Here is a 9,333-nt window from a genome sequence, read left to right on the forward strand (position 1 = left end):
CCACTGAATTCCAACTGCCATCTGTCTATGTTTTACTCTTATGCATCCGGCCTGGTAAAGTCACTCAGGACTGGTGGTTTTCTCCACGGAAGGCAGGGTGGCTTTCTTTGCTGTGAGGAACTGAGACATTAGTAATCCCTGTCTTTCGCTCACTGCTTCGCATTACTCAGATTATCATGAGAGGTAACATGGGACAAAGGGCAGGTGGGGAACAAGAAGGCATCGGGGGATCCTGTGGCTTTGGCACTTAGTCGTCATAACAACGGTGGTGTTTTATAGATATCACAGTCGCCTGGTTTCTTCTTGCACTGTTAGGACTGATACTTAAGGGAGTGTAGGAGGGGCTTCCCTGGTGGCTCAGCAGTAAAGATGCCTCCTGCAGTGCAGGCAGATGCAGGAAACAGGGGTTTGAACCCTGGGGCAAGAGTTGGGAGACAGAGACAGACAGGTGGAGTGGTGCAGTTCTTCACAGCAACTTAATTTTTAATGAGCTCCATTCGCTGCATTTTTCTCATATAAAACCATGTGATGGCTATAGCTGGAGCCTGGGTCCTCTGCAGGGAAACCCTGGGGGTTCTTGGTAAGATGGTCAGTGAGTTCCTGATATGCAGACTCGATGAACACCATATCTTTCAAGAGATCAGGGGTGAGATAACTGTCCGTCTTAGAAATGGCATCAAAAGTGGCCTTGGAGAAGTTGCCCAGGGTAACAGGGCATTCCCTGGCAGAGGTGCAGCAGTGGTCAGTTCTGGCCATCACCAAGGATCTTCTTGGGCACAGGAGGCTGAGATGATGCCAGTGCCCCTGAGGGCACCAGCACAGAGCCATAGTGGCCAGTCACCTGGCCAATGTGGGACTTGCAGATCTTATTCCCCCAGTAGCCTCACAGCACAGGGATGATGGAGAGCTTGCAAGAATGATGGGCCCACGAATGGCAGTGGCTACCGTCTTAGAGCACTTGACACCCAAACCAACGTGACCACTGCAATCCCCAATGGAAACAAATGCCTTGAACCTGGTCTCTCGGACAGCAAAAGAATCTGCTTTTGCACAGGCATAATCTTCAAATCTCATCCTTGAGGGATGTTCCCAGGAAAAAGTCAATGATCTCAGATTTCTTGATGGGCAGAAAGAAGAGATATATCTCCTCCAGGGACTTGATTTTCACATCCCTGACCAGGCAGCCCAGTTTGGCGATGGGGAACCACTCATCCTCGGTCTTGCCTAGGCAAGACCACAGCCTCAGGTTCCACAGCCTCGACCCCGGCCCAATCCCTGTCTCAGATACCGCAGCCAAAGGCTCCACCGAAGCCACTGAGGCCTCCCATTCTAGGGCCCTAGGGGCCTCTGGGCCCTGCCTCAGCACCAGCATCAGCCACCATTTGGTGTTTTTACAGAGAAGAAGCCTTCATGCCAACTTTGAGGGAGTCTCCCATTCCCTGAGGGCTTCCAAGTTGGCTCAGTGATAGAGAATCCCCCTGCCAAGCAGGAGACACAGGTTCGATCCCTGGGACAGAAAAATCCCCTAGAGAAGGAAATGGCTACCTATTCCAGTATTCTTGCCTGGAGAATCCCATGGACAGAGAAGCCTGGTGGGCTACAGTCCATGGGGTTGCAGAGTTGAGCATGACTTAGTGACTGAGCACAGACACCCATTCCCTGGAGTCACAGAGAAAATTGATCTGAGGACTGCAGGAAGGGTCTGATTGGAAAGCTTTCAAAGTTGCAACACTAACTGAGAGTTCCACCCTCTAGTCTCTTACACAGAAGTCAGAAGTAGGATCTTGCTGTGAGGGTATTGAGTAGACACAGTTAAGACCAAGAATTTTGAGCCTTCAGATTCTCCTGAATCTCCTTGCCAAGTAAGAGCAGCTTACTGTTCATCAGTCTGGTCTTAACTCATGGTTTTTTGAGGATTTTTTTCCTCTTGAAGAGCTCTTTGACTTCTTGCAAACTCAGTAATGCAGTTAAAAAAAAAAAAAAAAGCTGATTTATGTAGGTTCTCAGAGAAGGCAATGGCAACCTACTCCAGTACTCTTGCCTGGAAAATCCTATGGACGGAGGAGCCTGGTTCATGAGGTCGCTAAGAGTCAGACACGACTGAGCAACTTCACTTTCACTTTTCACTTTCACACATTGGAGAAGAAAATGGCAACCCACTCCAATGTTCTTGCCTGGAGAATCCCAGGGACAGGGGAGCCTGGTGGGCTGCTGTCTATGGGGTCGCACAGAGTCGGACACGACTGAAGTGACTTAGCAGCAGCAGCAGCAGCATGCAGGTTCTGTGTTTTTTGTAGTGGAAGGAACTTTCAGAATGTCTGCTCCATAGTCCTGTCCCTCATTCGCCTCTAAGCTCACACTGCTACTGCTAAGTCACTTCAGTCGTGTCCGACTCTGTGTGATCCCATAGACGGCAGCCCACCAGGCTCCCCCGTCCCTGGGATTCTCCAGGCAAGAACACTGGAGTGGGTTGCCATTTCCTTCTCCAAAGCTCACACTAGGCCCCTACAAATACTCTGGAAAGGCTCTTGTCAAGATTGTAAGTTGCCTTTTGATTGATTAAACCTCATTTTTTCTTCCTTGACCCATCAAAGCATATGACACAGCTCATCATCACAGCCTCCTTGAGACACTGTTTCTCCAAGGCTTCCAGGCCACCTCACTCTTGGTTCTCCTGCCTCCTCACTGGACAAGTTTGCCCTGTCTCCTTTGTCGATTCCTCCCATCTTTCTGATCTCATCCTCTTCTCCCTCTCTCTCTCTGTCTACGCATGTTTAAGATGATCTCATCCAATCTCTTAGCCTTAAATATTAGCCAGCCCAGAAATAGTCTCTGAACTCCAGCCTTATGTATCAAACTGCCTGCCTGAAAGCTCCACCAGAATGTCTAATGAGCCTCTCAAACTTAAAGTGGCCAGGACAGCACTCACGATTTCCAAAGCCTTCCTCACCAACTGGGTTCCGTCAGAGGTCTTCCTGAATTCAGTCCATAGAAATTCCCATTCTTATAGCTGCTCAAAACTGGCATCATCCTGGACTGCTCTCTTGTGTGAGTGACAGCTAATAATTTTCTGGCAAATTCTGTCAGATTTACCAAGAAAACACTATAGAATCTGACCAGCACCAACCATTTCCTCCAGTACCACCAGTACAAGCCAACATCCTCTCTCCCCTGGATTATTGCAACATCTTTTAATTGTGTGGTGGAGGAGACTAATGACCACCCAATGTCATCTTCCCCTTCTTCCTTGGTGACAAAAACCTGGACAATACATGCAACAGGGAAACCGTTTCCCAGCTGCCCTAGAAGCTAGGTGTGGCCACGTGGCTCAGTTCTGCCCTCATAATCAGAGGTGCTGCACAGACTGCTGGGAAGACTTACGGAAGGAGAACGAGCTAGCCCTTCCTCGTCCTCACTCCTCCTGCTGCCTTTAGAGTGCTCCACGGCTGCAGCTTCAGCGTTCATCATAAAACATGAAGTGTCCATGGAGGGTGGAAGCCAGGCACTCAAGACAGTGAAGCAAAAATATAGAAGAAGCTTGAGTCCTTAATCACTTTGTGCTACCCTACTAGCCATAAACTGTGTGCCTCTGGATTTTTTTAATATAAAAATAAGCCTATCTTGGGTTTTCTGTAACACAAAGCAATCATGGTTGATGAATGGATCTCTCTGCTTCTACAGCCTATTCTCCACTCAGCAGCCAAAATGATCCTTTTCAGGTATAAGTCAGATCATGTAGAAAATAAACTTATGGTTACCAAATTGAAGAGTGGAGTGGTGGGGGAGCAGGAGGAGCTGTGAATTAGGAGTATGTGATTAACATATTCACACTACTCTATACAAAATAGGTAAACCACAAGGACCTCCTGTATACCACAGGAAACTATACTCAGTATCTAATAATAACCTATAATGAAAAAGAATCTGAAAAAGAATCTAATATGTATGTATTAATAGGTATAACTGAATCACTTTGGTGTACATGTGAAACTAACACAACATTGTAAATTAACTATACGTCAATATTTCTTAAAAAATAAGTCAGATCATATCACTTCTGCACTCAAAATCCTCCTATGGCTTTCGTTGTCACTCAGAGTAAAAGCAGAAGTCCTCACAGTGGTCAGTCAGGCCCTAAATGACATGCCTCCCCACTACTTCTCTGTATGCATCTCCCACTTCTACCCCTCCCGCTCACTCGACTTCTGCCACCTGATTTCTTGCTGCTCCCCAACGTGCCAGGATGCTCTAGCCTCAGGGCCTCTGCCCACCCTCTTCGGCCACCTTCACTCCCTCACTTGCTCAGCTCAGATGCCTCTTATCCAAGAGGTCTTCCGTGACTGCCCTGCCCACAGCGTGGCGGTCTCGCTGGCAGCCTGCATCGCATTATTACTGCCTCTCGGTATACTGCGTGTACGTGTTTGTATTCTGTGCCTCCCTCCCCCTCCACAAGGATACAAACGCCACAACCACAAGCACCGTGTCTGTTTGACTGCTTCTCTATCCCTTTCAGGGCTCAACCTGGAGAATAAAAATGTATCTGATGATTTTAAAGAGGGGATTTAAAGCAGAGAACTTACACAGATGAGTAAGAGCCTGAGAAACTACCCATAGAACAATGAAAGGGAGAGAAGAGAGTGAAGATTCAGGGGAGGGAGGGTGAGTGTCAGTGAGTTTCACCCCTGGGCTGCAGCCGTGGCTCCCCGGGAGGAGGGAGGCAGGGTGGGGAACTGCATAGAAAGCCCTCGGGGGAGCCGGCCAGCCTCAGGCATCCGGGCACAGGGTCAATGGAGTTGCTTAGGTCCTGAACCTGGAGGAGGCCTGCTGCATATGCCACATTCAGAGGCTCATTTCATATCACACAGAGGGCGCCGGTGTGCCCAGACCCCATTCTCTCTCACAGGTTCAGGGCTTCATTTCTTATTGTTCAGCCATCCCTTACTAACCCTCCTGGGGCTCCATTCCAACCTCCAACCTAAGCCAGCAAAAATGGGTTCATGGCCTCACTCTCTCAGCCTGTCCAGCTCCTGGCATCAGAGCAGGCAGGAAACCTCAAACCGTTTGCTCCTGGGAATAGAGGCTGGGTCACGCCCCTCCGAAAAATAAGCCACCCCATCCAAACTTCAACTTCTCTTCCAGCCAGGTAAAGCTGATTGCCTTTGGAAGGTTACCTGCTAACACGCAGCTCTATTCTAATGCCCAGGGGCCTTGGGAAGCCTTTCCAAGCTGCAGCCACCAGGCTCAACCATGGTCTTCACTCCATGAACCCAAAGGTGAAGAGGACGGAGTTTCTCAGGACAGACGTGTGTGTGTGTGGTAATGAATTTATTTCACAATGTCTTAAATGATGAAATTTATATTCTCAGAGGGGGAAAATATGTGTATTATCTGATTCAAGCTCAAATTAATGAACCACTTCAATCATCAGTATCATAAACAATAAATCATAGTCAGAGACATGCAAGGAGACTCCCTTTAAACTGGAATATTAGTGCTACTAAAAATTCGGTATGCAGAGAACAGCCTCCGATAAGTCTGTCTGGGAAAGTATGGGACTTTTGATACCGGCATTCACCAAGCGATGGCAATCCTAATGAAACACTACCCTGATTAGGGGATATAGTATCATGTGACTCAGAGAAAGTTCCTTTGCACACTTGTTCCTCACCTGTTCTAAGGGCAGACCTTTTATTCTTTCTCTCTGAGTCTCTCACTCTGGAACTCTCTTAACTGTCTCCCTCTCCAACCTCTCCCTCTCCCTACTGGTCTCTCCCTTCCTATCTTGCTTTGCAGGTGTCTCTGTCTCTTTGTATCTCTGCCCATCCACCTACCAAGCCCTGCTCTTCCCTCTGCCCTGACTCATTCAAATGTCCCTTGCCATGAGCAGGTACTACCAGTTCCAAAATCCTCACCCCCAAACCTGAGAGTCTGACCCCAGGGCCTCAGCCGTGAAACAGGAAAACCATCCTCAGTAACCTTGACAGGGTCAGACCATGTGGCCAAAGGCCCCTCCTTCAGTTTTCCTTCTCCTTCTTCTTTCCCCTGACCCTAAATCCATTGATCCAGCTCCTGCTGCTTCAGGGCATTGACTCTGCGCTTTGTCAAGTGTTCCCCAGAGTTCCTGCCAGCACCAGTTTGGCATTTACTTTGGCATTGATGTTGCCCCACTGCACTCTCCCAAAGTCACAGTGAAGGAAGGCTGGGGAGGTGGGGTGGGGCGGGGGCAGCAGAGAGACAGAACCTTGTGCAAGAAGCTTTTCCCGCGTCACCTGGGGGCCCCATCTCCCCTTAATAGACAACCCAGAGGACTCCAAGCCCTAAGCTTAGAACGCCTCTCAGGAGAATGGGGGAGAGGGCATCAGAGAGCTGGGAATCCACGCAAGTGGACCTCCTGGCCCTCTCTGCAGGCTCCCCTGAGCTGCTTACACTCTTCCTTCAGGTCTCATCCTCTGTCCTGCTCCTTGAGGCACTCCTTTCCCAAGACTAGCCCTGGGACGTTACAATTCAATTAAATTGAATCAAATGTACAATGTGTGCACAAGTTCACAAACAAAACAGATACACAATACACACATGCCACACACAAAGATACCATACCACACACTCACAGTGCACACACAGACACAATACACACAAACGTGTAAGATGCACACACGTTCTCAGACACAATGCACACATGTGCACACCAGCCTCCTTGCACTAACCCCACAGGCTGCAGCACCTCTCTTGCTCTGTCCTCCCTCTTCCTGTCCTGTTGACGCTGCAGTGTTTATCTAACGCGCGCACTCTGCCCCACACCCACTTGTCCTTGGACCATCACAGACCTCATCGCTCCCTTCTGGCCTTCCCTCTTACATTACAGGCTAGAGTGTTCATTCCATTGAACTTTAATCAAGATGAGAGGGTGAGAACGCGGTCATACCTTTCTTGTAGACTCAAGAGCTCAGCATCTCCTCAAGACCACTCAGCAAATAAGGGCAGAATGGGAATTCAAGCCCAGCCAGTCTACCCTAGAACCTGTGCTTTGCTACCTCATACACAGGGTCCTGATCATCCGGTGGTAAACTCCAAGCCACAGCTCATAGGCCATCCCGTCTACCTTCCTGCCTCCCTAATGTCTGAGCTCCAGCTGCCCTGAAAGGACAGGCAGAAATCCGCCCCACCTGGAGAACTCTCTTACACCCCTCCATCCAGGAGCTCTCCAATGTCACAGTCTCTTCCCCTTTGACTGCCAGGAGAACCCCCTCCTCTCCAGATAGGGTCAGCTCGGCAGCACTGGTGCCTGGGAGGCAGCGGCCAGAGAACAGGGGACTCACGGGGAGCCTGGGAGAGAGGGTGGCAGGGAGGCTCTGAGGCTCAACGTCAGAACCTTGCTGTGAACACGCATTGTCTACACTGCCTAGGGGTCTTCTCACCCTGCAATGGGACCCTCCCAATTCTCCCCAGCCCTTCACTCGAGCACACACGCGCACACACACACACATATGTATACTGGCACACTACCCCTAATACCCCAGAGAGTAAGAAAACTTCACAACAAAAACAACTACAGCCTCGATTCCTGGATCGGGGTGATCCCCTGGAGTAGGAAGTGGCAACCTGCTCCAGCATTCTCACCTGGAAAATTCCAGGGACAGAGGAGCCAGGAGGGCTACAGTTACGGGGTTGCCAAGAGTCAGACACCGCTGAGAGACTGAGCACCCATTTTCTAGAAGAGTAACAGCTTTCTTCTAGGAGTAGACGGATTGTTGTTTGTGCTGTTTTGTTTTGTTGCTTAAAAATACATTCTGAGAATCTCTGACAGGCCTTCTATCAGAAAGTCGAGTTTCCCCTGGGCAATAAGACAGAAAGAACTAAACTTGCCCCTGTGCAGAATGGTGCCTGATGTGTGGTAGCTCTCAACAAACACTTGTTTCCTGAATGAGTGAGGAGAAAATGTGAAAATAATTACGGAGCAGGGGGCTGAAAGCCAAGAGCCCAGGGTAGTGGGGGGCCAGGAAGAGAAGTGTTGTGGGAGGAAGAGAGGCTAGAGGAGGAGGTTGGTGGGAAATTGTGTCCCCCATAGCCCAAGAGCTACACTGGTGATTCATCCTCATAAAATTGTTCGTCATCCTGTGGTGTCAACACAAACCCTCAGCAAGAGCCTGTCTCACACAATAGCTTCATGCTGGGGATGCTGGAGTCGGGGGTGGAACTCAGAGAAAGGGAACTAAGACTTGGGTTTGGGGAGACTGAAAGCCAGCGGAATAGCTATGGAGAACAAGATGCCAATGAGACCAGCATCTGCAGGAAAAGGAAATCATAGGGAGACTGATTGTGAGACCCAGGGCTCCAGTGGTATTTAGGGGTGGGAGCTCGACTTCCATATGTTATTTTTCATGTCATAGAAGGAGATTAAATTAAAGAAGTTTGGAGAACGAGGGACTCCCAGCCTTGACATGTGCATGCGTGCTAAATTGCTTCAGTCGTGTCTGACTCTTTGTGACCTCATGGACTGTAGCCCACCAGGCTCCTCTGTCCGTGGGGATTCTCCAGGCAAGAATACTGGAGCGAGTTGCCATGCCCTCCTCCAGGGGATCTTCCCAACCCAGAGATTGAACCTGGGTCTCCCACATTGCAGGCAGATTCTTTACCATCTAAGACACCAGGGAAGCCCTAGCCTTAAGATAGATGTATCTATAAATACCAAACCATAGCATGTATCCAGAAAACAGAGTCACAAACTTATAGCAAAAGGTAAAGCCAGAATCAAGACATAGTCTCCCCCCCTAGCTCCTCCCCTCTCACTGCCAGTCTGACATATATGGGTGGAATGACACCCACCTAAGCCCCTTTGCTTCTAAGTATCTCTGAGTTATTAAGGAAGCAAAATCCCTCCATGTATCCAGCTGGTTCCTTCCTTGTTGCCAACTCAAGAGAGGGAGAGAGTGAAATTCTACCCAATACAGAATTAGAGGGAACCAGGGATCGTGGCCATTTGGGAGCATTTTAGGACACAACGGCCTCCCAGGGTTCCTGGAGCCTCAGCAGGGAACAGGAACCCTTGTGTCCTTCATACTCCACTGAGCAGCTTTTTTCCCCCACCCCATGAACTAACAGGAAAATTAAAATTCTGTTTGTCCAAGTCATTTCCATGAGTAAATTGGCAATTCATGTGTCTGGACTTGCCTCTCTGAGGCCTCCAGGGATTAAAGGGATGGGTCAGGAGGGCTGGGAGTTGGCAAGGACCTAGATCCGGTTCAGGTACCGTCAGTACTTTAGAACTGGCTCTAAGGGCCAAAAGTAGATGGAGGCAGAGAGGTAAGCTGGCAGCCCCCTTCCCTCCTGCTTAGG

General features: G+C 49.3%; 1 pseudogene; it reads right to left on the reverse strand.

The window, feature by feature from the left end:
- Window positions 1-476: 476 nt before the first annotated feature.
- LOC133248648 (small ribosomal subunit protein uS5-like) lies at window positions 477-1,382 on the reverse strand (annotated as a pseudogene).
- Between the last annotated feature and the right edge of the window lie 7,951 nt (window positions 1,383-9,333).

Source organism: Bos javanicus, chromosome 5 (genome assembly GCF_032452875.1).
Source record: "Bos javanicus breed banteng chromosome 5, ARS-OSU_banteng_1.0, whole genome shotgun sequence".
Classification (NCBI taxonomy): Eukaryota; Metazoa; Chordata; class Mammalia; order Artiodactyla; family Bovidae; genus Bos; species Bos javanicus.